This window comes from Somniosus microcephalus, chromosome 22 (genome assembly GCF_052327205.1).
Source record: "Somniosus microcephalus isolate GS21.2 chromosome 22, FLI_Smic_1.0, whole genome shotgun sequence".
In the NCBI taxonomy this organism is placed as follows: Eukaryota; Metazoa; Chordata; class Chondrichthyes; order Squaliformes; family Somniosidae; genus Somniosus; species Somniosus microcephalus.
In genome coordinates, this window is record NC_141008.1 from 12,738,173 (window position 1) to 12,762,738 (window position 24,566).

At 53.1% G+C, this 24,566-nt stretch overlaps 1 protein-coding gene and 1 long non-coding RNA gene across 4 annotated transcripts in view; one reads left to right on the forward strand and one right to left on the reverse strand.

Moving 5' to 3' along the window:
* The window catches only part of atp2a3 (ATPase sarcoplasmic/endoplasmic reticulum Ca2+ transporting 3), an 824,766-nt gene that overhangs the window by 731,584 nt on the left and 68,616 nt on the right, over nucleotides 1–24,566 (reverse strand). The window lies entirely within an intron of this gene.
* LOC147102033 (uncharacterized) lies at nucleotides 9,298–20,340 on the forward strand. Of its 2 annotated transcripts, none has more exons than XR_015073199.1 (2): nucleotides 9,298–9,579; nucleotides 17,727–20,340. It is a non-coding gene; the product is annotated as an uncharacterized LOC147102033 (long non-coding RNA). The 2 variants fall into 2 exon arrangements; XR_015073200.1 differs by having other exon boundaries at nucleotides 18,314–20,340.

A 24,566-nucleotide genomic window follows, 5' to 3' on the forward strand; every position in this document is an offset into this window, starting at 1 on the left:
TGGTGGAGTCTGGCTCTGTGGGTGCTGCTGGAATCTGGCTCTGTGGGTGCTGCTGGAGTCTGGCTCTGTGGGTGCTGGTGGAGTCTGGCTCTGTGGGTGCTGCTGGAATCTGGCTCTGTGGGTGCTGGTGGAGTCTGGCTCTGTGGGTGCTGCTGGAGTCTGGCTCCGTGGGTGCTGGTGGAGTCTGGCTCTGTGGGTGCTGCTGGAGTCTGGCTCTGTGGGTGCTGCTGGAGTCTGGCTCTGTGGGTGCTGATGGAGTCTGGCTCTGTGGGTGCTGCTGGAGTCTGGCTCTGTGGGTGCTGCTGGAATCTAGCTCTGTGGGTGCTGCTGGAGTCTGGCTCTGTGGGTGCTGCTGGAGTCTGGCTCTGTGGGTGCTGCTGGAATCTGGCTCTGTGGGTGCTGGTGGAGTCTGGCTCTGTGGGTGTTGGTGGAGTCTGGCTCCGTGGGTGCTGGTGGAGTCTGGCTCTGTGGGTGCTGCTGGAGTCTGTCTCTGTGGGTGCTGGTGGAGTCTGGCTCTGTGGGTGCTGCTGGAGTCTGGCTCTGTGGGTGCTGATGGAGTCTGGCTCTGTGGGTGCTGCTGGAGTCTGGCTCTGTGGGTGCTGCTGGAATCTAGCTCTGTGGGTGCTGCTGGAATCTAGCTCTGTGGGTGCTGCTGGAATCTGGCTCTGTGGGTGCTGCTGGAATCTGGCTCTGTGGGTGCTGCTGGAGTCTGGCTCTGTGGGTGCTGATGGAGTCTAGCTCTGTGGGTGCTGCTGGAATCTAGCTCTGTGGGTGCTGCTGGAGTCTGGCTCTGTGGGTGCTGGTGGAATCTGGCTCTGTGGGTGCTGCTGGAATCTGCCTCTGTGGGTGCTGATGGAATCTGGCTCTGTGGGTGCTGCTGGAATCTGCCTCTGTGGGTGCTGATGGAATCTGGCTCTGTGGGTGCTGCTGGAATCTGCCTCTGTGGGTGCTGATGGAATCTGGCTCTGTGGGTGCTGATGGAATCTGCCTCTGTGGGTGCTGCTGGAGTCTGCCTCTGTGGGTGCTGATGGAATCTGCCTCTGTGGGTGCTGATGGAATCTGCCTCTGTGGGTGCTGCTGGAATCTGGCTCTGTGGGTGCTGATGGAATCTGCCTCTGTGGGTGCTGATGGAATCTGCCTCTGTGGGTGCTGATGGAATCTGGCTCTGTGGGTGCTGCTGGAATCTGGCTCTGTGGGTGCTGATGGAATCTGCCTCTGTGGGTGCTGATGGAATCTGCCTCTGTGGGTGCTGATGGAATCTGGCTCTGTGGGTGCTGATGGAATCTGCCTCTGTGGGTGCTGATGGAATCTGCCTCTGTGGGTGCTGATGGAATCTGGCTCTGTGGGTGCTGATGGAATCTGCCTCTGTGGGTGCTGCTGGAGTCTGGCTCTGTGGGTGCTGCTGGAGTCTGGCTCTGTGGGTGCTGATGGAATCTGCCTCTGTGGGTGCTGCTGGAGTCTGGCTCTGTGGGTGCTGCTGGAGTCTGGCTCTGTGGGTGCTGCTGGAATCTGCCTCTGTGGGTGCTGCTGGCACTCCATTATCTCATCCAAGTGGCCATTCTTCATGTCGGTAGCACTCTCGCTTCTGCATCAGAAGGTCGTGGGATCAATCCTCACTATAGAGACTTGAGTCATAATGCAGGCTGACACTCCAGTGCAGTACTGACAGAGTGCTGCACTGTCAGAAGTGCTGTCTTTTGGATGAGACATTATACCGAGTCCTCGTCCACCATCTCAGGTGGATGTAAACAAAGTTCCACAGCACTATTTTGAAGAAGAGTAGGCAGTTCTACCCGGTATTTGTTCCTCAACCGACATCACTAAAACAGATTTCCTGGTCATTGTCGTATTGCTGTTTGTGGGATCTTACTGTGCACAAATTGCCTGCCATTTTTCCTACATTACAATATTGCAACTTAAAAAAAAGTACTTTATTGGCTTTGAAGTGCTTTGGATGTCCTGAAGTCGTGAAAGCTGCAAGTTCTTCTCTGAGCCTGACCGATGAACTTTGGTGAGATATTGGATCTGGACAGTCAATTCTCGCCCCTCTCCGTACCTGGGGCTGGAATTTACCAGCCCTAAGGAAGCAGGTCTGGAGGCGGGACTACTGGGAAAATCCCCAAAAATGGAAGCAGGTCCCAAACCCACTCCCAACCCGCCTCCAACCAATCTTCCCGGGAGTCGGGTCCTCGATTTGCACAGGGTCCCCACTCCTAGAGGCAGGAGAGGATTACAGCCACTAACAGGTAGTTAACAGGCAGTTAAGAGACTTTTCCCCATTTTTCCACTGCTGCTGCGGGCTTCCCGACGTCGGGGAACCCCACCAGGGTAAGTGAGGTGTGATGTGGGTATGCTGTAATTTTTGTGTATATATGACAGCTGCAGAAGTGGTTTAAAGGACTCAATGGGACACTGGTGAGTATCAGAGGTGAGAAAATGTTATGAACGTAATTTTTATTGTGTTTAGATGTTCCTGCAGGTGACAAGCTGTTAAGTGTTTGTGCAGGGTCATCTCATCGGGAGAAGTGACAGATGGCTTCTGCAATCTCAGCTTCAGCTGCCATCTGTTTTATCCTAAGGAGAGAGTAATTGGAGAGCCTGGATGCAAGGGCTCACCTTTGGGCAGTGAATATCAGTGTTTGATAGCACGTCAATGCTGTCAAACACTGTCAAATCATCTGTCAAACAAGTGTGGTGCATATGCCTTTAAGAAAACCGGCAGATGAAGCGTCATCAACTGACGTCATCTGACACCGGCTTTCCCTTAATAGCGTCAGCTCGTCAGACGTCGCTGGGGGCGGGACTGGAATCCGAAAACCAGCAGGCCCGCCTCGAGTTCGACCTTCCAGGTAAGATTCCGCCCCTGGTGTCCCCACAGCAAAAGAATGTTCTGGCTCTGGGTCTGTTCCATGACAAAGTAAGAGAGTGGTTAGCACTGTTGCCTCACAGCGCCAGGGACCCGGGTTCGAATCTGGCCTCGGGTAACTGTCTGTGTGGAGTTTGCACATTCTCCCCGTGTTTGCGTGGGTTTTCTCCGGGTGCTCCGGTTTCCTCCCACAGTCCAAAGATGTGCGGGTTAGGTTGATTGGCTATGATAAATTGACCCTTAGTGTTAGGGGGATTAAATATGTGGGGTTACGGGGATAGAGTGGGATATGTGTTGGTGTAGGGGTTACGGGGATCGGGTGGGATATGTGTCGGTGCAGGCTCGATGGGCCGAAATGGCCTCTATCTGCACTGTGGGGTTTCTGTGATTCTGTGAAGCCCCACGGTCAAGTGTGCTGTGAAAAGAAGCAGAGAGCAAAACGAATGAAATAGAGGGAAAAGAAAAAGTCAAGGAGCATTTTTTCACACAAACGGTAGTGGGAATCTCCCAAAAAGGCTGTGGATGCTGGGACAATTGGAGCTTTCAAGACAGAGATCAACAGATTTTTCTGAGGCAAGGATATAAAGGGATATGGGGCAAAGCCGGGTAAATTAATTTGAGCTACGGATCAGCTATGATCTACTCGAATTGTGGAGAAGTTTCGAGAGGCTGAATGGCCTAATCCTGTTCCTATATTCCGCACATTCTTCCAATTTGAATCGCAGGATAGCAGTCAGATGTGGGATTTGGGTCCAACTTTTCTCATCTGTGATTTGGGGTGCTGAGGCTTTATTTTATTATTACTGAGGCTGCCACCCAGCTCAGTTGGGCTAATTCCAGGTGTTTTCACATGTTTTGTTCCAGTGTGAATGTTAAGTGATGCCTGGCCAGGTATAGCAACAACAACCTTAATGTAGCAAAATGTCCCAAGGTGCTTCAGAGTTGGGGGTTGGACCTGAGCAGAAGTAGAGGGGGTGGCAGTGCGAGGCAAGGAGAGGCAGCCAGGGTCGCTATCGAAGAGGTAGGTTTTAATGAGCGTCTTAAAGGAGGAGAGAGAGGCGGAGCAGTTTAGGGAGGGAATTCCAGAGCTTAGGGCCCAGGCTGTGAAGGCACAGCAACCAATGGTGGAGCAATTAAAATCAGAGATGCACAGGAGGCCAGAATTGGAGGAGCGCAGAGATCTCAGAGGGTTGTAGGGCTGGAGGAGGTTACAGAGATAGGGAGGGGCGAGGCCATCAAGGGATTTGAAAACTACGATGAGAATGTTAAAATTGTGGCGTTGCCGGACTGGGAGCCAATGTAGGTCAGTGAGTACAGGGGTGATGAATGGCTGGGACTTGGTGTGAGTTAGGTGCCAACCTGGGGAAGCTGCAACATGTGCTACGTGCATGCTAAACAGCAGAAGCAGCATGCTATAGACAGGGCTAAGCGACCCCACAATCAACGGATCAGATCAAAGTTCTGCAGTCCTGCCACATCCTGTTGTGAATGGTGGTGGACAATTAAACAACTAACGGGTGGAGAAGGCTCCATGAATATCCCCATTCTCAATGATGGCGGGGCCCAGCACGTGAGTGCTAAAGACAAGGCTGAAGCATTTGCAACCATCTTCAGCCAGAAGTGCCAACTGTATGATTCATATCGGCCTCCTCCTGAGGTCCCCACCATCACAGAAGCCAGTCTTCAGCCAATTCGATTCACTCCATGTGATAGCAAGAAACAGCTGAGCACACGGCATACAGCAAAGGCTGTGGGCCCCGACAACATGCCGGCTGTCATGCTGAAGACTTGTGCACTAGTACTAGCCGCACATCTAGCCAAGCTGCTCCAGTACAGCTACAACACTGGCTGGAGTCATACCTAGCACAAAGAAAGATGGTTGTGGTTGTTGGAGGTCAATCATCACAGCCCCAGGACATTGCTGCAGGAGTTCCTCAGGGCAGTGACTTGGCCCAACCATCTTCAGCTGCTTCATCAATGACCTTCCCTCTATCATAAAGTCAGCAATAGGGATATTCGCTGATGATTGCACAGTGTTCCGTCCCATTAGATAATGAAGCAGTCCATGCCCGCATGCAGCAAGACCTGGACGATATTCAGGCTTGGGCTGATAAGTGGCAGGTAACATTCGCGCCCCAAAACTGCCAGGCAATGACTATTTCCAACAAGCGAGAGTCTAACCACCGCCCCTTGACATTCAATGGCATTATCATCGCTGAATCCCCAACCATCAACATCCTGGGGTTCACCATTGACCAGAAACTTAACTGGACCAGTCACATAAATAATGTGACAACAAGAGTAGGTCAGTGGTTGGGTATTTTGCGGCGAGTGTCTCACCTCCTGACTTTCCAAAGCCTTTCCACCATCTACAAAGCACAAGTAAGGAGTGTGATGGAATTCTCTCCACTTGCCTCCACAGCTCCAACAAAATTCAAGAAGCTCAACACCATCCAGGACAAATCAGCCTGCTTGATTGGCACCCCATCCACCACCTTAAACATTCACTCCCTCCACCACCGGCGTACCGTGGCTGCAGTGTGTACCATCTACAAGAAGCACTGCAGCAACTCACCAAGGCTTCTTCGGCAGCACCTCCCAAACCCGCGACCTGTACCACCGAGAAGGACAAGGGCAGCAGGCCCATGGGAGCATCATCACCTGCAAGTTCCCCTCCAAGTCGCACACCATCCTGACTTGGAAATATATCGCCATTCCTTCATCGTTGCTGGGTCAAAATCCTGGAACTCCCTCCCTAACAGCACTGTGGGAGTACCTTCACCACACGGACTGCAGCGGTTCAAGAAGGCGAATCACCACCACCTTCTAAAGTGCAATTAGAAATGGGCAATAAATGCTGGCCTTGCCAGCAATGCTCACATCCCATAAATGAATACAAAATAAGGATTCGAGCAGCAGAGTTTTGGATGAGTTCAAGATTATGGAGGCTGGAAGGTAACCAGGATTGAGAAGGTTATGAGCGGTCGAGTTCAGCCTGATAGACTGGGCAGGGAGGACCATGGAATCAGCGGCAATGTAGCGGAGCTTGTGGTAGTGGCTGAAGATGATAGCTTCAATATTCCGAATGTGCAGTTGGTGGAAGTTGTGACTCATCCAGGACTTGGTGTAGTACACATAGTCTGATGGCATGGAGGCAGTCAAGGGTTTGGGAGAAGGGGTGGAGAACTAGAGCAATCAGCATATGTGTGAAAGTGAATGCCTGAGAGTTGGGTGATGTGATTGCAAATCAAAATAGGCTGGCAAGAAGAGGCTTAAAATATAAATAACATCCACAAACTGACCCCCGACTCCGCATACAAAATTAAATACACCAAGTTTTAATTTCCAGTCAGATAAAAAGGAAAATCTGAAATAAAAACAGAAAATGCTGGAAATAAGAACATAAGAAATAGGAGCAGGAGTCAGCCATATGGCCCTTCAAGCCTGCTCCGCCATTCAATAAGATCATAGCTGATCTTCCACCTCAACTCCACCTTCCTGCACTATCCCCATATCCATTGATTCGGTTAATATGCAAAAATCTATCGATCGCTGTCTTGAATATACTTAAAGTCTGAGTATCCACAGCCCTCTGGGGTAGAGAATTCTAGAGATTCACAACCCTTTGAGTGAAGAAATTTCTCCTCATCTCAGTCCTAAATGGCCGACCCCTTATTCTGAGACTGTGACCCCTGGTTCTAGACTCCCCAGCCAGGGGAAACATCCTCCCTGCATCTACCCTGTCAAGCCCTGTAAGAATTTTACATGTTTCAATGAGATCACCTCTCATTCTTCTAAATTCTAGGGAATATAGGCCTAGTCTACTCAATCTCTCCTCATAGAACAATCCCCCCATCCCAGGAATCAGTCTGGTAAACCTTTGTTGCACTCCCTCTATGACAAGTATATCCTTCCTTAGGTAAGGAGACCAAAACTGTCCACAATACTCCAGGTGTGGTCTCACCAGGGCCCGATATAATTTCAGTAAGACTTCTTCACTCTTATACTCCAATCCTCTTGTAATAAAGGCCAACATACCATTTGCTTTCCTAATTGCTTGATGTACCTTCATGTTAACTTTCAGTGATTCGTGTACAAGGACACCCAGGTCCCTCTGAACACCAACATTTCCCAATCTCTCACCATTTAAAAAATACTCTGCTTTTCTATTTTTCCTACCAAAGTGGATAACTTCACATTTCTCCACATTATATTCCTTCTGCCATGTTCTTGCCCACTCACTTAACCTGTCTATATACTTCTCAGCCTCCTTGCATCCTTCTTCCCACGTAGCTTTGTATCGTCAGCAAACTTGGATACATTACTCTCAGTTCCCTCATCCAAGTCATTGATGTAGATTGTGAATAGCTGAGGCCCAAGCACTGATCCTTGCGGTACCCCTGGTACAGCCTGCCAACCCGAAAATGACCCGTTTATTCCTACTCTCTGTTTTCTGTCTGTTAATCAATCCTCAATTCATGCTAGTATATTACCCCTAATCCCATGGGATCCTAATTTTGTTTAATAACCTCTTCTATGGCACCTTATCGAATGCCTTCTGAAAATCCAAATACACCACATCCACTGGTTCCCCCTTATCTACCCTGCTAGTTACGACCTCAAAAAACTCTTAACAGATTTGTCAAACACGATTTCCCTTTCATAAATCCGTGTTGACTCTGCCCAATCATATTATGATTTTTAAGTGCCCTGTTACCACTTCCCTAATAATAGATTCTAGCATTTTCCCTACTATTGATGCCAGGCTAACTGGCCTATAATTCCCTCCTTTCTTGAATAGCGGGGTTACTGCACTTGTGCACTAACAATGACAATAAAAGTTGATTTGATTTCACAGAATCACAGAATCACAGAATCTACAGTGCAGATAGAGGCCATTTCGGCCCATCGAGCCTGCACCGACACATATCCCACCCTATCCCCATAACTCCATGATTTGATTTGATTTACGTTTGCTACCTTCCAATCCGTGGGGACCGTTCTAGAATCTAAGGAATTCTGGAAGATGAAAACGAATGCATCCACTATCCCTACAGCCACCTCTTTTAAAACCCTAGGATGTAGACCATCAAGTCCAGTGGATTTGTCAGCTTTTAGTCCCTTTAATTCCTCCAGTGCTTTTTCTTTACTAATACTAATTTCCTTTAATTCCTCATTCTCACTAGGCCCTTGGTTCCCCATTATTTCCAAACTGTTTTTTGTGCCTTCTTCCTTGAAGACAGACACAAAGTATTTGTTTAATGTCTCAGCCATTTCCTTATTCCCCATTATAATTTCTCCTGTCTCTGCCTGTAAGGGACCCACATATACTTTTGCTAATCTCTTCCTTTTTACATACCTACAGAAGCTTTTAGTCTGTTTTTATGTCTCTCGCTAGTTTACTCTCATAGTCTATTTTCTCTCTCTTTATTAATTTCTTGGTCCTCCTTTGCTGAATTCTAAAATCCTCCCAATCCTCAGGCTTACTACTCTTTTTGGCAACATTTTAAGCCTCTTCCTTTCTAATACTATCTTTAACTTCTCTTGTTAGCCATAGTTGGACCATTTTTTCCGTGGGGATTTTATTCCTTAAGGGAATGCATTTTTGTTGTGAATTCTGAATTATTTCTTTAATACAGTGGGTCAGTCAGCATCTGGAGAAAGAAAGACAGGCTTTGATATTTCAGCTGTGCCCATTTTGTTATATCTGAAGATTGAGCGATAAATAGGTCTCTTAGTAGGGTTGGAAAAACAGTGAAAATGGTAGTGGAGAGAACAGACAATCCCAGTCACAGAGAGGGGGTTAATGTGTTAAATGACCTGTAGACTCCTTAACGATTAGACATAATGAAGTATCATCAGTGATAATGCAGACCTGTAGAAAGGGCAAAATGTGGGTCATTAAACAGGCTCGGGAGAGATCTGTACAAACAAAAGCATGATAAATTAAGGAAAATTTAGGATTCAGCAGATAGGAAATGAAGAGACATTGCGAGCGAGACAGTGGACCCTGTGCCAGGGCTGTGTGTTGGCACGGTGAGCACCGTGCCGGTGAGGAGCTGGTGATTGTGAGCCCAGACAGGGAGTGGGCAGCAAGCCTGGCTCCAGCTCAGCTTCAACAAGGAGGCAGCGAGCGAGAGAGAGAGTTTGTTGGAGTGAGAGCCAATCACAAGCTGGGTGGCTGCAGCCACATTTAGATGACGTCATACTCAGCGAAAGGGGCGGGGCTTGTTTTAAAGTTCCATGACGTCATGTGACCCGCGCAGGACGGGAGCCAATCAGAGCGGCGCACAGGCTCAGGGCAAGCAGAGCGGGAGGGGGCGGGGCCAGCGCCAGAATGGGCGGGGCCAGATCCAGGGGCGTGGGCAGGGCCCGGGGCGGGGCCAGGTCCAGGGGGCGTGGCCTGGGGCAGGGGCGGGGCCACCCTCCACACTAGCCGAGCCCAGCACACCTGCGGCTGGGGCAGAGGAGCCGGAGCTGATCGAGCCGAGTGAGCGCAGCATTCACTCAGTCTCTCTCTCTCTCACACACACACCGAGCCCGAGTCAGCGCTGCGAGATCGGGGAGCCGCCGGCACTGGGAGGCAGCCGGCAGCATGGAGAAGGCGCACAGCAAGACGGTGGAGGAAGTTCTGGCTCACTTCGCGGTGAATGAGAACACGGGGCTGAGCCCGGAGCAAGTGAAGCAAAGCCTGGAGCGATGGGGACCCAACGGTGAGTGAGGGTGGAGGGAGCACCCGTGGGTGGGTGACTGGGGAGCACCCATGGGTGTGTGGGTGAGCAGGGAGCAGCCATGGGTGGGTGAGCAGGGAGCAGCCATGGGTGGGTGAGCAGGGAGCAGCCGTGGGTGGGTGGGTGGGTGAGCGGGGAGCAGCCGTGGGTGGGTGGGTGAGCAGGGAGCAGCCGTGGGTGGGTGGGTGAGCAGGGAGCAGCCGTGGGTGGGTGGGTGAGCAGGGAGCAGCCGTGGGTGGGTGGGTGAGCAGGGAGCAGCCGTGGGTGGGTGAGCAGGGAGCAGCCGTGGGTGGGTGGGTGAGCAGGGAGCAGCCGTGGGTGGGTGGGTGAGCAGGGAGCAGCCGTGGGTGGGTGGGTGAGCGGGGAGCAGCCATGGGTGGGTGAGCGGGGAGCAGCCATGGGTGGGTGAGCGGGGAGCAGCCATGGGTGGGTGAGCGGGGAGCAGCCATGGGTGGGTGAGCGGGGAGCAGCCATGGGTGGGTGAGCGGGGAGCAGCCATGGGTGGGTGGGTGGGTGAGCGGGGAGCAGCCATGGGTGGGTGGGTGGGTGAGCGGGGAGCAGCCGTGGGTGGGTGGGCGAGCGGGGAGCAGCCGTGGGTGGGCGAGCGGGGAGCAGCCGTGGGTGGGTGGGTGGGCGAGCGGGGAGCAGCCGTGGGTGGGTGGGTGGGCGAGCGGGGAGCAGCCGTGGGTGGGTGGGTGGGCGAGCGGGGAGCAGCCGTGGGTGGGTGGGTGGGCGAGCGGGGAGCAGCCGTGGGTGGGTGGGTGGGCGAGCGGGGAGCAGCCGTGGGTGGGTGGGTGGGCGAGCGGGGAGCAGCCGTGGGTGGGTGGGTGGGCGAGCGGGGAGCAGCCGTGGGTGGGTGGGTGGGCGAGCGGGGAGCAGCCGTGGGTGGGTGGGTGGGCGAGCGGGGAGCAGCCGTGGGTGGGTGGGTGGGCGAGCGGGGAGCAGCCGTGGGTGGGTGGGTGGGCGAGCGGGGAGCAGCCGTGGGTGGGTGGGTGGGCGAGCGGGGAGCAGCCGTGGGTGGGCGAGCGGGGAGCAGCCGTGGGTGGGCGAGCGGGGAGCAGCCGTGGGTGGGTGGGTGGGCGAGCGGGGAGCAGCCGTGGGTGGGTGGGTGGGCGAGCGGGGAGCAGCCGTGGGTGGGTGGGTGGGCGAGCGGGGAGCAGCCGTGGGTGGGTGGGTGGGTGAGCGAGCGGGGAGCAGCCGTGGGTGGGTGGGCGAGCGGGGAGCAGCCATGGGTGGGTGGGTGGGCGAGCGGGGAGCAGCCATGGGTGGGTGGGTGGGCGAGCGGGGAGCAGCCATGGGTGGGTGGGCGAGCGGGGAGCAGCCATGGGTGGGTGGGTGGGCGAGCGGGGAGCAGCCATGGGTGGGTGGGTGGGCGAGCGGGGAGCAGCCATGGGTGGGTGGGCGAGCGGGGAGCAGCCATGGGTGGGTGGGCGAGCGGGGAGCAGCCATGGGTGGGTGGGCGAGCGGGGAGCAGCCATGGGTGGGTGGGCGAGCGGGGAGCAGCCATGGGTGGGTGGGCGAGCGGGGAGCAGCCATGGGTGGGTGGGCGAGCGGGGAGCAGCCATGGGTGGGTGGGCGAGCGGGGAGCAGCCGTGGGTGGGCGAGCGGGGAGCAGCCATGGGTGGGTGGGCGAGCGGGCAGCTGCCATGGGTGGGTGGGTGGGCGGGCGAGCGGGGAGCAGCCATGGGTGGGTGGGTGGGCCGGCGAGCGGGGAGCAGCCATGGGTGGGTGGGTGGGCGAGCGGGGAGCAGCCATGGGTGGGTGGGTGGGCGAGCGGGGAGCAGCCATGGGTGGGTGGGTGGGCGAGCGGGGAGCAGCCGTGGGTGGGTGGGCGGGGAGAACCCATGGATGGGTGAGCAGGGAGCAGCCGTGGGTGGGTGGGTGGGTGAGCAGGGAGCAGCCGTGGGTGGGTGGGTGGGTGAGCGGGGAGCACCCATGGGTGGGTGAGCGGGGAGCAGCCGTGGGTGGGTGGGTGAGCAGGGAGCAGCCGTGGGTGGGTGGGTGAGCAGGGAGCAGCCATGGGTGGGTGGGTGAGCGGGGAGCAGCCATGGGTGGGTGAGCGGGGAGCAGCCATGGGTGGGTGAGCGGGGAGCAGCCATGGGTGGGTGAGCGGGGAGCAGCCATGGGTGGGTGAGCGGGGAGCAGCCGTGGGTGGGTGAGCGGGGAGCAGCCGTGGGTGGGTGAGCGGGGAGCAGCCGTGGGTGGGTGAGCGGGGAGCAGCCGTGGGTGGGTGAGCGGGGAGCAGCCGTGGGTGGGTGAGCGGGGAGCAGCTGTGGGTGGGTGAGCGGGGAGCAGCCGTGGGTGGGTGAGCGGGGAGCAGCCGTGGGTGGGTGGGTGGGTGAGCGGGGAGCAGCCGTGGGTGGGTGGGTGAGCGGGGAGCAGCCGTGGGTGGGTGGGTGGGTGAGCGGGGAGCAGCCGTGGGTGGGTGGGTGGGTGAGCGGGGAGCAGCCGTGGGTGGGTGGGTGGGTGAGCGGGGAGCAGCCGTGGGTGGGTGGGTGGGTGAGCGGGGAGCAGCCGTGGGTGGGTGGGTGAGCGGGGAGCAGCCGTGGGTGGGTGGGTGGGTGAGCGGGGAGCAGCCATGGGTGGGTGGGTGGGCGAGCGGGGAGCAGCCATGGGTGGGTGGGTGGGCGAGCGGGGAGCAGCCGTGGGTGGGTGGGTGGGCGAGCGGGGAGCAGCCGTGGGTGGGTGGGCGAGCGGGGAGCAGCCATGGGTGGGTGGGTGGGCGAGCGGGGAGCAGCCGTGGGTGGGTGGGCGAGCGGGGAGCAGCCGTGGGTGGGTGGGCGAGCGGGGAGCAGCCGTGGGTGGGTGAGCGAGCGGGGAGCAGCCGTGGGTGGGCGAGCGGGGAGCAGCCGTGGGTGGGTGGGCGAGCGGGGAGCAGCCATGGGTGGGTGGGCGAGCGGGGAGCAGCCATGGGTGGGTGGGTGGGCGAGCGGGGAGCAGCCATGGGTGGGTGGGTGGGCGAGCGGGGAGCAGCCGTGGGTGGGTGGGTGGGCGAGCGGGGAGCAGCCATGGGTGGGTGGGCGAGCGGGGAGCAGCCATGGGTGGGTGGGCGGGTGGGTGGGCGAGCGGGGAGCAGCCATGGGTGGGTGGGCGAGCGGGGAGCAGCCATGGGTGGGTGGGCGAGCGGGGAGCAGCCGTGGGTGGGCGAGCGGGGAGCAGCCATGGGTGGGTGGGCGGGCGAGCGGGGAGCAGCCATGGGTGGGTGGGTGGGCGGGCGAGCGGGGAGCAGCCGTGGGTGGGTGGGCGAGCGGGGAGCAGCCATGGGTGGGTGGGTGGGCGAGCGGGGAGCAGCCATGGGTGGGTGGGTGGGCGAGCGGGGAGCAGCCATGGGTGGGTGGGTGGGCGGGGAGAACCCATGGATGGGTGAGCAGGGAGCAGCCGTGGGTGGGTGGGTGGGTGAGCAGGGAGCAGCCGTGGGTGGGTGGGTGGGTGAGCGGGGAGCACCCATGGGTGGGTGAGCGGGGAGCAGCCGTGGGTGAGCAGGGAGCAGCCGTGGGTGGGTGGGTGAGCAGGGAGCAGCCGTGGGTGGGTGGGTGGGTGGGTGAGCAGGGAGCAGCCGTGGGTGGGTGGGTGAGCAGGGAGAACCCATGGATGGGTGAGCGGGGAGCACCTGTGGGTGGAGGTTTGAGGGAATGGGAAGGAGTCGGGAAGAAAGGAGTGTGAGAAACTGCGGGGGAGGGAGGGCACGTGAGGGAGAAAAAGGATGTGTAAGGTAAGCAGGAAGTGAAGGAGTGTGTTTGTGAGAGGGGAGGAGAGCAATGGGAGTGTGAGGGAGCATGGAGACACAGTGTGAGAGAGGGGGGGTGATTCAGGGTGAATACTCCCCACTATCAGATGGAGCGCAGGGAGCCTCACCTGTACCTGTCACTAACATGTCGCCAGCACAGGGAGGAGGTTATTGGTAGTGAGTGTCCCAGCTCTGACTGGACAGGGGCAGGAGATTTGCCAGCACGGCCTGGGCGTCTCAGAAGCCCTGATCTGTGATACCCCCTCAGTGTCGGGGGCACTGGGCAGATTGTTGATGATCAGCCTGACATCAACTTCAGTATAGGAATTTGTTAGAGTTGATTGGTGCTTTACAGCATGGTGTGTGTGAGGGAGTTTGAGCTTGTGATTTGTTATATATAATATAGCATCTGTTTCTATATATACAGTAACATTATAATCACTTAAAATGCATTGAGCTTACGGTTGAATATTTACACGGTTGGATACAGAGACGGCCCTCCACAACTGTTGCAGTTTTTGTTTACCATTTAGTATTGATTCGAGGGCTAGAAACAAAGTTCCCACGAGGAGAGCAGGGCCGTTCTGTGGAATGACTAGAGTTCTGAACCTACGGCCGCAAAAGAAGGCAGATGAGATGCATGAATATAGTTTGGGTGGGGAGATCACGCAGGGCAGGTGATGGAGGTGGTACAGTGGGCAATGGAACGACATTTATGTAGAACTAAGACTTTATTTGGGCCTTTACCACAAGCTTAAATAATTAGTAGCCACTAAAGAGAATGTTTCATCTAACAAACTTAATATCTAATCTGACGGTAATTGTGTTGCAATTAATAAACCAGAGCAGTGAGAGACTGTCATTTTGTAAAATGTATAAATGTTCTGTCTGATTTTTGACTCTAATTTTGCTACAACACCAGTTACTGTTAACGTGCAGAAAATATTAAACCGAGGGATAAATGTGATTTTTAAATGATTGCACTGACTGACCAAGCTAGAGTGGAGGCAGTTCCTGAGGCGCAGAAGTTACACGTTACACCACGGGCCATTCGGCCCATTCAGTCCATGTGGGTGTTCTCTGGCTATTGACCCACAAGGGCCCAGTGTTGTTTGTTGGTTGACCTAGCCTCGAACTGGCGCTCGTAGGAATGGGGTCCGTGGCCTCCCCCTCGCCTCGGCAAGCTCAACCCCAACCTTGCACGGTGACAGAAGACTCTTGCATGCCAGTGAGTCAACGGTGTCGTTTCAGCTTGGCTCTCCTCGCCTCCCCTTGAGTAACCGTAGTGCCGGAGGCATACAGGACCCAAACTGAATACCCTGTTCGCACTCACTGGTTGCTACACAGAGACCAACGTGACAGCATCTTATTCAAACAAATGGCCTTTAATCTAAAAAATCATACGAGTTAACATTTTGTGACAGCTGCCTGCTTTTACTGCAAATAATTTCTCTTGCTGGCTGCGTGTCCTACATTCACAGAATCACAGAAACCCCACAGTGCAGATAGAGGCCATTTCGGCCCATCGAGCCTGCACCGACGCATATCCCACCCGATCCCCGTAACCCCACGTATTTAATCCCCCTAACACTAAGGGTCAATTTATCATAGCCAATCATCCTAACCCGCACATCTTTGGACTGTGGGAGGAAACCAGAGCACCCGGAGGAAACCCACGCAAACACGGGGAGAATGTGCAAACTCCACACACAGTCACCCGAGGCCGGATTCGAACCCGGGTCCCTGGCGCTGTGAGGCAACAGTGCTAACCACTATGCCACCGTGCTGCTGTGTTGTGAAGTAGATTGAGAAAATATATACAGCCTTCGTTGGGATTCTCTGAAATATATGTAGGATTTTACTTCAGAATAACTAACGTTAAAAGGCAGATTAAAAAGCTGATGAGATAAGGACGTGTCTAAGCTGACATTTGTACTGTATTTGATTTGCCAAACACTGCACTGTCCACATAGCCCCCTCTATCTCCTGTACATGGCTGACTGCCTCCCCTTCATTGGAACAGGATACTGGAGTGCTTTTCCTTTTTGAAGTGCTGGTCCTGTTGGATGTCATTCATTTAATGTTTACTGTATAGATTTAGATTTGTCTGTGCTGCAGGCCGAATGCATTGAACAGTTTGGAATCAACTTTTGGAATGAGCAGGAAGTAGGACAGTGGGATGTGTGTTGGTGCAGTGAGGTCATTAGCCCACCAGAGGTGCCTTGGCAGAGGGATTCCTGACCATTACGTTAATACTAATGCATTTGCAGTAACTGAGCCCAGAGGGGGAGCGCGGGATTTTAGCTGTTACTGTGCTGAGGAATCATCAGAAACCACAGAGGATTGGGGCTATAAACACGTCCATTGTAGTTCCTGCCTGGCTGATTGTTTAATGTTACATCAGGAGTACCTGAATAAGTGTGAGAGCCCGAGCGCGAAGGCAAGGCTGTAGCAGAGCTTGGAACGCACCTATCAACAGATACTGTCATCTCGCAGAAGAACAATGAATCACCAGCCTAGTGATAAACAAACCTCTCTTTGCACTTTAACCCTTGCAGGAAGTGCTTACTAATACCAAGTGTAACCATAAAGTAGGAAGTAAGCATTTGATGGTGGGACTCCTGCTAAGAGGCACATTCTTCATTAAAGATACTGAATTTGGGTCAATCAACACTAAATAACCATTGCAACAGTGACTACACTTTAAAGGTGCTTCATTGTCATTGGCTGTGAGACACTATATAAATGCAAGTCTTTTTCTTGGTGAGAACTATTAGGCCAAATACTGGTTTGCCACTGGCTCCCCATCTCCCTCTTTACCGTTTCTTCTCGCGATGCTGCCGTTATTTTGTGTGGTGTTTTCACCGAAAGCTGCTGCTGCACAATCCGGGTGTTAACCCATTCCAGCGCAGGAGGGTGGTTCTGCTGATACCGCACACAGTCAGAGTGAAGCTTCACTTCGAGCTGTTTCCAAACAGTAGTTGAAGCACGCGATCGGATTACAGCCCCGAAAAGCCGTTGAGGCTGGGCGTCAATTGGAAAATTCAAAACTGAGATTGTTAGGCCAGGGTTATGGAACCAAGGCGGGTAAATGGAGTTAAGATACCGATCGGCCATGACCTACAACAACAATAGCAACAACTTGTATTTATATAGCACCTCTTAACATAGTAAAACGTCCCAAGGTGCTTCACAGGAGTGTTAAAAGACAAAAATTTGACACCGAGCCACATAAGGAGAAATGAGGGCAGGTGACCAAAAGCTTGGTCAAAGAGGTAGGTTTTAAGGAACGTCTTAAAGGAGGAAAGAGAGGTAGCGAGGCGGAGAGGTTTAGGCAGGGAATTCCAGAGCTTAGGGCCTCGGCAACAGAAGGCACCGCCACCAATGGTTGAGCGATTATATTCAGGGATGCTCAAGGGGGCAGAATTAGAGGAGCGCAGATATCTCGGGGTGGGGGATTGGGGGGAGGTTGTGGGCTGGAGGAGATTACAGCGATAGGGAGGAGCGAGGCCATGGAGGGATTTGAAAACAAGGATGAGAATTTTGAAATCGAGGCGCTGTTTAACCGGGAGCCAATGTAGGTCAGCGAGCACAGGGGTGATGGGCGAACGGGACTTGGTGCGAGTTAGGACACGGGTCAGCGAGCACAGGGGTGATGGGCGAACGGGACTTGGTGCGAGTTAGGACTCGGGTCAGCGAGCACAGGGGTGATGGGCGAACGGGACTTGGTGTGAGTTAGGACTCGGGCCAGCGAGCACAGGGGTGATGGGTGAACGGGACTTGGTGCGAGTTAGGACTCGGGTCAGCGAGCACAGGGGTGATGGGTGAACGGGACTTGGTGCGAGTTAGGACACGGGTCAGCGAGCACAGGGGTGATGGGCGAACGGGACTTGGTGCGAGTTAGGACTCGGGTCAGTGAGCACAGGGGTGATGGGTGAACGGGACTTGGTGCGAGTTAGGACTCGGGTCAGCGAGCACAGGGGGGGTGATGGGCGAACGGGACTTGGTGCGAGTTAGGACTCGGGCAGCTGAGTTTGGAATGACCTCAAGTTTACGTTGGGTGGAATGTGGGAGGCCAGCCAGGAGTGTGTTGGAATAGTCAAGCCTAGAGGTAACAAAGGCATGGATGAGGGTTTCAGCAGTGGATGAGCTGAGGCAGAGGCGGAGACGGGCAATGTTACGGTGGTGGAAATAGGCGGTCTTGGTTATGGCCTGGCTATGTGGTCGGAAGCTCTTTTCAAGGTCAACTATGACACCAAGGTTGCGAGCAGTCTGATTCAACCTCACAGATGTTAGGGAGAGGGATGGAGTCGGTGGCTAGGGAAATTAGTTTGTGGCGGGCCCGAAGACAATGACTTCGATCTTCCCAGTAATTAATTGAAGAAAATTTCTGCTCACCCAGAACTGGATGTCGGACAAGCAGTCTGACAATTTAGACACCGTGGAAGGGTCGAGAGAAGTGGTGCTGAGGCAGAGCTGGGTGTCAGCAGCGTACATGTGGAAACTGACGCTGTGTTTTCGGATGATGTCGTCGAGGTACAACATGTAGATGAGAAATAGGAGGGGCCAAGGATAGATCCTTGGGGGACCCCAGAGGTAACGATGCGGGAGCGGGAAGAGGAGCCACGGCAGGTGATTCTCTGGCTACGATTAGATAGTTAAGAATGGAACCAGGCGAGTGCAGTCCCACCCAGCTGGACAATGGTGGAGCGGCGTTGGAGGAGGATGGAGTGCTCAACCGTGTCAAAAGCTGCAGACAAGTCAAGAAGGACGAGGAGGGATAGCTTACCTCTGTCACTGCCACAAAGGATGTCATCTCATTGAATGGCGGAACAGGCTGGAGGGGCTGAATGGCCTGCTCCTGCCCTGAAGTTTCACCTGCTGCCGGACATTTGTTCTAACTGTGGCGGTACCACCGGTTGTCCCTTACATTGAGATACATAATTCCCTTTAACTTACCTTACTGTATGTGTCTGTTACTATACTCAGGCTTCTCTCCTGTACTCTGCGTCATGACGTCAGAGCTCGGAACCTTCCAACAGTTGAGCTCGGAACCTGCTGGCAGTTGAGCTCGGAACCTGCTGGCAGTTGAGCTGGGAAACTTCTAGTCAGTCCTCGTGGCGTCCCCGCTGGGGAAAGACCTACACCACGGTGCTCCTACAGTCAGCCATCTTACCTGCTACCTTACCTGTTGTATTTAACCTGTTCCTGTAAATAAACAACTTGTTAATAGTTCGTCGAAGTCAAACTCTCTTATTTAGTGGCGATCTACACGAACCGCTACATTGGTGACCCACCGACGTGAGTACGGGAGCTCATCAATTCCAACACTACAATTGGTGAACCCGTATCCGTGAACGATTTTCACGGTAGCAACGCGCGCCTGAACCTCGTCTTCCCACAAGACGAACGACGCGCAACTGACGAACAACCACGGAACAACAACCGCCTAACACCGATCCCTCCAAAGGCGACCCCGTCTTTGCGAATGTATTCGCAAGGTAAGCGCAGCCTGGAGCAGATCCCGTTTGAGACGGACAAAACTCAACTGGACCCCTTTTTTTTTTGTGAACAATTTTCACAAAAGAAGCACGCCATGGAAGCACCAGCCATTTTGCTGTCGCTACCGCAATCCAGGGAGCCACAGTCTCCCTCGTGCTTTATAAAGGTAGAAGCCCCGTTCGACGAGAACATCGATGCGGCGCCGACCACGCACTTGCCTATGGTCCCCGTACTCATCTTTCCTACCGCCACACGGATCGTACGTCCAAAGCAACAGCAAGTATACATCTCTTCAAGCGCGGGGTACAGCATGTTTGGGCCCACAAAATTGGAGCGCGCCCTGCGGGGATACCACGAGGACTCACCCCCGCGAAACATGAGGACCCACTCCTCGCGCATGAGGACCCATCCCTTGCGAACCACGAGGACCCATCCCTCGTGAAAAACGACGACTCCTTCTCCGCCGACGACGCACCAGCCCTTCAGCCTGCTGGTTGTGTTACCTACTACACGATTCGGCGTGAACAAAAGGCGTGCCGCCCTCCCGGCTGTTTTCTCCTAAATCTACAAGTGTTGCCGCCCTCCAGGCAGAGTTAACCCCTCCTGAAAGCAACAACAACCTGGAACGTTGCCGTCCTTTCTCCAGTTTTCCCTTTAACAAACGTAAACGTCTACTGAAGCTGCACACATCGAGGACGGGTCCAACGGGCATCCTGCGGCCGCGATCAGCCACGTGAAAGTTGCTAGCCTCACCGATCACAGGTTAACGCAGTAACTCTTCACCCTCTGTTGTGTTAATGTCGTAGCACTATGTCACGCACCGTTCTGCGTGTTCCAGCCTCCTGAAGGTTTCGCTCACCTGTCGGCGAGTTCACTCACCTCACCTGTCAAGTCCTTCTGGAACATTTGTTTGGCGTTCCTGCAGAGTTCGTTATAACAAGGACTTGTTCCAACATCAACAGAGTCATCGCCCGCGTCCGCCCAACCTGCCCGTCACTCTGACAAGGCCTGCTGTTTCGCACGTCTCCACGATCCTTCGCCTGACGGATGCACTTTATTCGCCACGATGCGCGTACGGATCCCCTCACGAGCAGCATCTTCGGAACTCGCTCGCCAAGCCGAGACAGCACGACCGCCGAGACCACCAGCTCGTCAGACCATCTCATCCTTGGACTTTCGTTAAAGCGAATTCTGGGGGGGCCTATGTGGCGGTACCACTGGTTGTCCCTTACATTGAGATACATAATTCCCTTTAACTTACCTTACTGTATGTGTCTGTTACTATACTCAGGCTTCTCTCCTGTACTCTGCGTCATGACGTCAGAGCTCGGAACCTTCCAACAGTAGAGCTCGGAACCTGCTGGCAGTTGAGCTGGGAAACTTCTAGTCAGTCCTCGTGGCGTCCCCGCTGGGGAAAGACCTACACCACGGTGCTCCTACAGTCAGCCATCTTACCTGCTACCTTACCTGTTGTATTTAACCTGTTCCTGTAAATAAACAACTTATTTATAGTTCGTCGAAATCGAACTCGATTATTTAGTGGCGATGTACACGAACCGCTACATAACTCTACTATTGTCTGCGGTCTCCTCTAAATTCAGTTGCTTAATCTGATAATCAAGCACTAATTTCCTATCTTACTTATGTTGCTTAATTCGAATAATTGGGTAATTCTAAGTTTTAGTGCAAAGAAGCCTATGCTGAAATATCGGGGGTAGCCTATAGATTAATCATATCAAGTAATTTTGAAGAATGTTTGTCCTATTCTATAGGGGCAGTGTATGTGGCAGAGTGAAGGAGCTGCAGCCACATTGCTTCACTTCCTGCCTCGTGCTATACAGTTGGAAGTGGATTGTGGTGAATTTCTACAACATAAATTTCTCCAAGATAAAGACAGGAATCTGGAGAGAGTTTCAGAGCCAGTGTTAATCTGGGATTCAGAGTGGACAAATGGGGATGGACAGAGTGTGAATTAACAGGCTTGATCCCTTAAATCACCAATTGCTTGTTCTGGTTTCCACTGACTAAATGCCAGCACATTAAATCACTGGGCAAAAAGCCCACAGTGCTGTAGGTTGGAGCCTGTTGAGACAGCACGAGAAAGAACACAAGAATAGCAGCAAATTGCTCATAATTGTGCTGCTTGGCAACAATTGTGATCGTGTACAAAAGAGTTTTATCAACATTATATATTTCTACAAGTTAGAAGGTCTTTCCAAAAGTACATCCTTCTGGTGACCTGCTTGCCTGATGCGCCACTCCACCTTCTGTTGTCATTCACCCGCTGGTGCCTTTTCTGCATTGCCCATACAACAACAACTTGCATTTATATAGCACCTTTATAACATAGTAAAACGTCCCAAGGTGCTTCACAGGAGAGTTAACAGACAAAAATTGACACTAAGCCAAAGAGGGAGATAGTAGAACAAGTGACCCAAGATCTTGGTCAAAGAGGTAGGTTTGAAGGAGAGAGCGAGAGAGAGCTAGATAAATAGATCGAGAGGTGGAGAGATTCAGTGAGATAATTCCAGAGCTTAGGGCCTAGACGGCTGAAGGCACGGCCGCCAATGGCGGGGCGAAGGAAGTGGGGAATGTATAAGAGGCCAGAATTAGAGGAATGCAGAGTTCTCGGAGGGTTGTAGGGCTGGAGGAGTTTGCAGAGATAGGGAGGGGTGAGGCCCTGGAGGGATTTGTGAGGATTGGAATTTTAAAATCGAGGCATTACTGGACCGGGTGCCAGTGTAGATCAGTGAGCACAGGGGTGATGGGTGAACGGGACTTGGTGCGAGTTAGGACACGGGCAGCCGAGTTTTGGATGAGTCAGTTTATGGAGGGTGGAAGATAGGAAGCTAGCCAGGAGAACATTGGAATGGTCTAGACTGGAGATAACAAAAGCAGATTTATACACATGCCTTTCCATGGGATCATCCTCCTCTTCAAAATATCTTAAAGAAAAGTGATGACATCTCCATGAAATTGCCTGAAAATTCCTCGTCTGCAGCGTTGGATCTGGTGCAACGGGAATCCAGATTCACGAAGCACCGTGTGTTCGTCAATATGATGAAATGTGCTGTATTACCGGAGCTCTTCTACAAGGTGTTTGGTCAGTCATGACCAGAGCTGTTAATCAGCAGTATTCTCCTATCCGTGGATTTGGTTTTTCTGTCTGTTCTGGAATGTCGAGCCCCGTGTAGATCACGGAGCAGGAATTAATACCGAGAAAATTCAAATATAAAATGGTTACACTGCTGGGCTCCGCAGACTGCTAGCGAATGAGAACTGTCTGCCCAGGCCCAGCTGTGAGCTGTCGATCTGTACAGAGAGTGTGTCACGCTCTCTGCGAGAGGCAGCTTCGCTGTTTAATATACACCACGGCGGACAGTGTTCAGAGATACAGCACACATTGCTTTATGCTGTAGTTCAATAATATTCTTTAAACAAATCTTACATTTCTACCAAAATTAAAAGGCAGAGTTTGTAAACAAAAAAAAAAAAAAACAGCTATCAATAGATTATTTATTGCAGATCCCAAATGGACAAGTACTTTCTCGGGTCATTGATCTGTATCAACCTTGCATTTAAAGATGGGTCTATTTAGCAAACTGCTCAGGTGGGTGTGGGTCAGTCCATCACCCCCTCATTCACAAGTCGGGGGTGTGGGTCAGTCCATCACCCCCTCATTCACAAGTCGGGGGTGTGGGTCAGTCCATCACCCCCTCATTCACAAGTCGGGGGTGTGGGTCAGTCCATCACCCCCTCATTCACAAGTCGGGGGTGTGGGTCAGTCCATCACTCCCTCAATGACCAGGGGGAGTCGTACTTCATTACATCACTGTCATTCATAATGACTCGAGCGGGACGATGACAGCCCCGGTCACTGTCCTGTGCTTCCTCCCCCTGGGGGCCAACTAACTGGCAACTTATTTCTGTTTTTGTGTATCATTAAAAACACTTCCTGCAATTTTAACACTTCCTTTAGATAGTGGCTGGGGCAGGAATCCCCGGGAGTGTGTCAGTGTTTACAGGGGGTCCCCGGGGAGTGTGTCAGTATTTACAGGCGGTCCCCGGGGAGTGTGTCAGTATTTACAGGGGGTCCCCCGGGAGTGTGTCAGTATTTACAGGGGGTCCCCCGGGAGTGTGTCAGTATTTACAGGGGGTCCCCGGGGAGTGTGTCGGTATTTACAGGGGGTCCCCGGGGAGTGTGTCGGTATTTACAGGGGGTCTCCGGGGAGTGTGTCAGTATTTACAGAGGGTCTCCGGGGATTGTGTCAGTATTTACAGGGGGTCCCCGGGGAGTGTGTCAGTATTTACAGGGGGTCTCCAGGGAGTGTGTCAGTATTTACAGGGTGTACCCAGGGAATGTGCCGGTATTAACAGGGTGTCCCCGGGAGTGTGTCAGTATTTACAGGGGAGTCCCCGGGGAGTGTCATTTTCCCCGATTGTGTCAGTCTTTGTTGGTTGCTACTGCTAGAGAACGATGGAGCAGACCCGTGGAATGTGGGAAAGCCAGAATCTGTAAACTCATGTTATTTGTAAATCTGGCCACGTTTGTAAATTGTTTAGCAGCAGGAAGTTAGTTGCACTTTTTAAAAATAAAAAAAAAACACTGACTTGGCTTTTGATATAAATAACAGGGAAAAGCACAAGTGTTCCCCCGGCACGTTCTGGGAATTTACTTTGACCAGATATAGCTAAAATGGTGGGTATCGAATGCATGAAACCATTTCACTGCAGACTGAGCTTGTGCTTTCTCGAGACACAGTTGAGTGAGTTTCTGAGCAGGTTCAGTCTTGATCTGCTCGCTGCTGAATACTGAGGCTTCAATGAACATGCTTCAGGGAGATAGACGCTTCATTTCCATTTGTAAATGGAGCCGAAATCTCTGAAGAAAGTCCCACGCTTCTACCAACCCGTTGTCCCCAGGAGCACCTGGCCAGATAGGGTGAGAGAGAGAGGGTCTCTTGCTCCGAGATGGTGGGACAAACAGCCGTCACCCCTGGTATCTGTTCTCTCACAGCTGTGTGTTTTACTATGCTGCTTTAAGATTCTAAAAAGAAAACTGGTCCACCTGCTGAAATTAGTTCTTTGAACACTAAGAGTGGGTACTCCTGCAGAAATTCTCTCTTTTTCCATAGCAGGTCAATCTTGGCAAATGCAGAGCTAGTTTGCCAAAATGGATGGGGATTATACTGAGATCTAGCGTTTCTATGAACTGGGATCAAACTAGGACATTCTCGAATCCTTCTGGCTCTGTTTATTCAAACCACTCATTCACCAACTGAGTGTCGACCCATCCGGAAAACTGAACCGAACTGTTTCTGGGTTTTCGAAGACCGTGCAGTGTGTAGGTGACTAGTCGCACACGGCATCAGGATAGTTGGAAGAAAGGCAAAAAGGATCGCTACTGCAGCAAGGGTCAGTGAGAGGGTGGGTGTAGGCTGCCGGGGAGGAATGGGCTAGCTCTGCTCCACCAATCTCCCACCAGCACCAATAGTCTTTGCAGTTACAAGCATTTTTAACATAGAATTTATAACTGTGACTTGCATTTTTTCTTCATATAATCTCAGGGTGTGTGTGTGACTGACATCAAAGTTTAACATGACCTTTAGTTAATATGAAAAAAGAAAGTAAGTCTTGCATTTCTATAGCACCTATCACAACCTTGGGATGTCCCAAAGTGCTTTACCCTTCAAAAGTGCTTTATTGGCTGTAGTCACTGTTGTAATGTAGTGAAACGCAG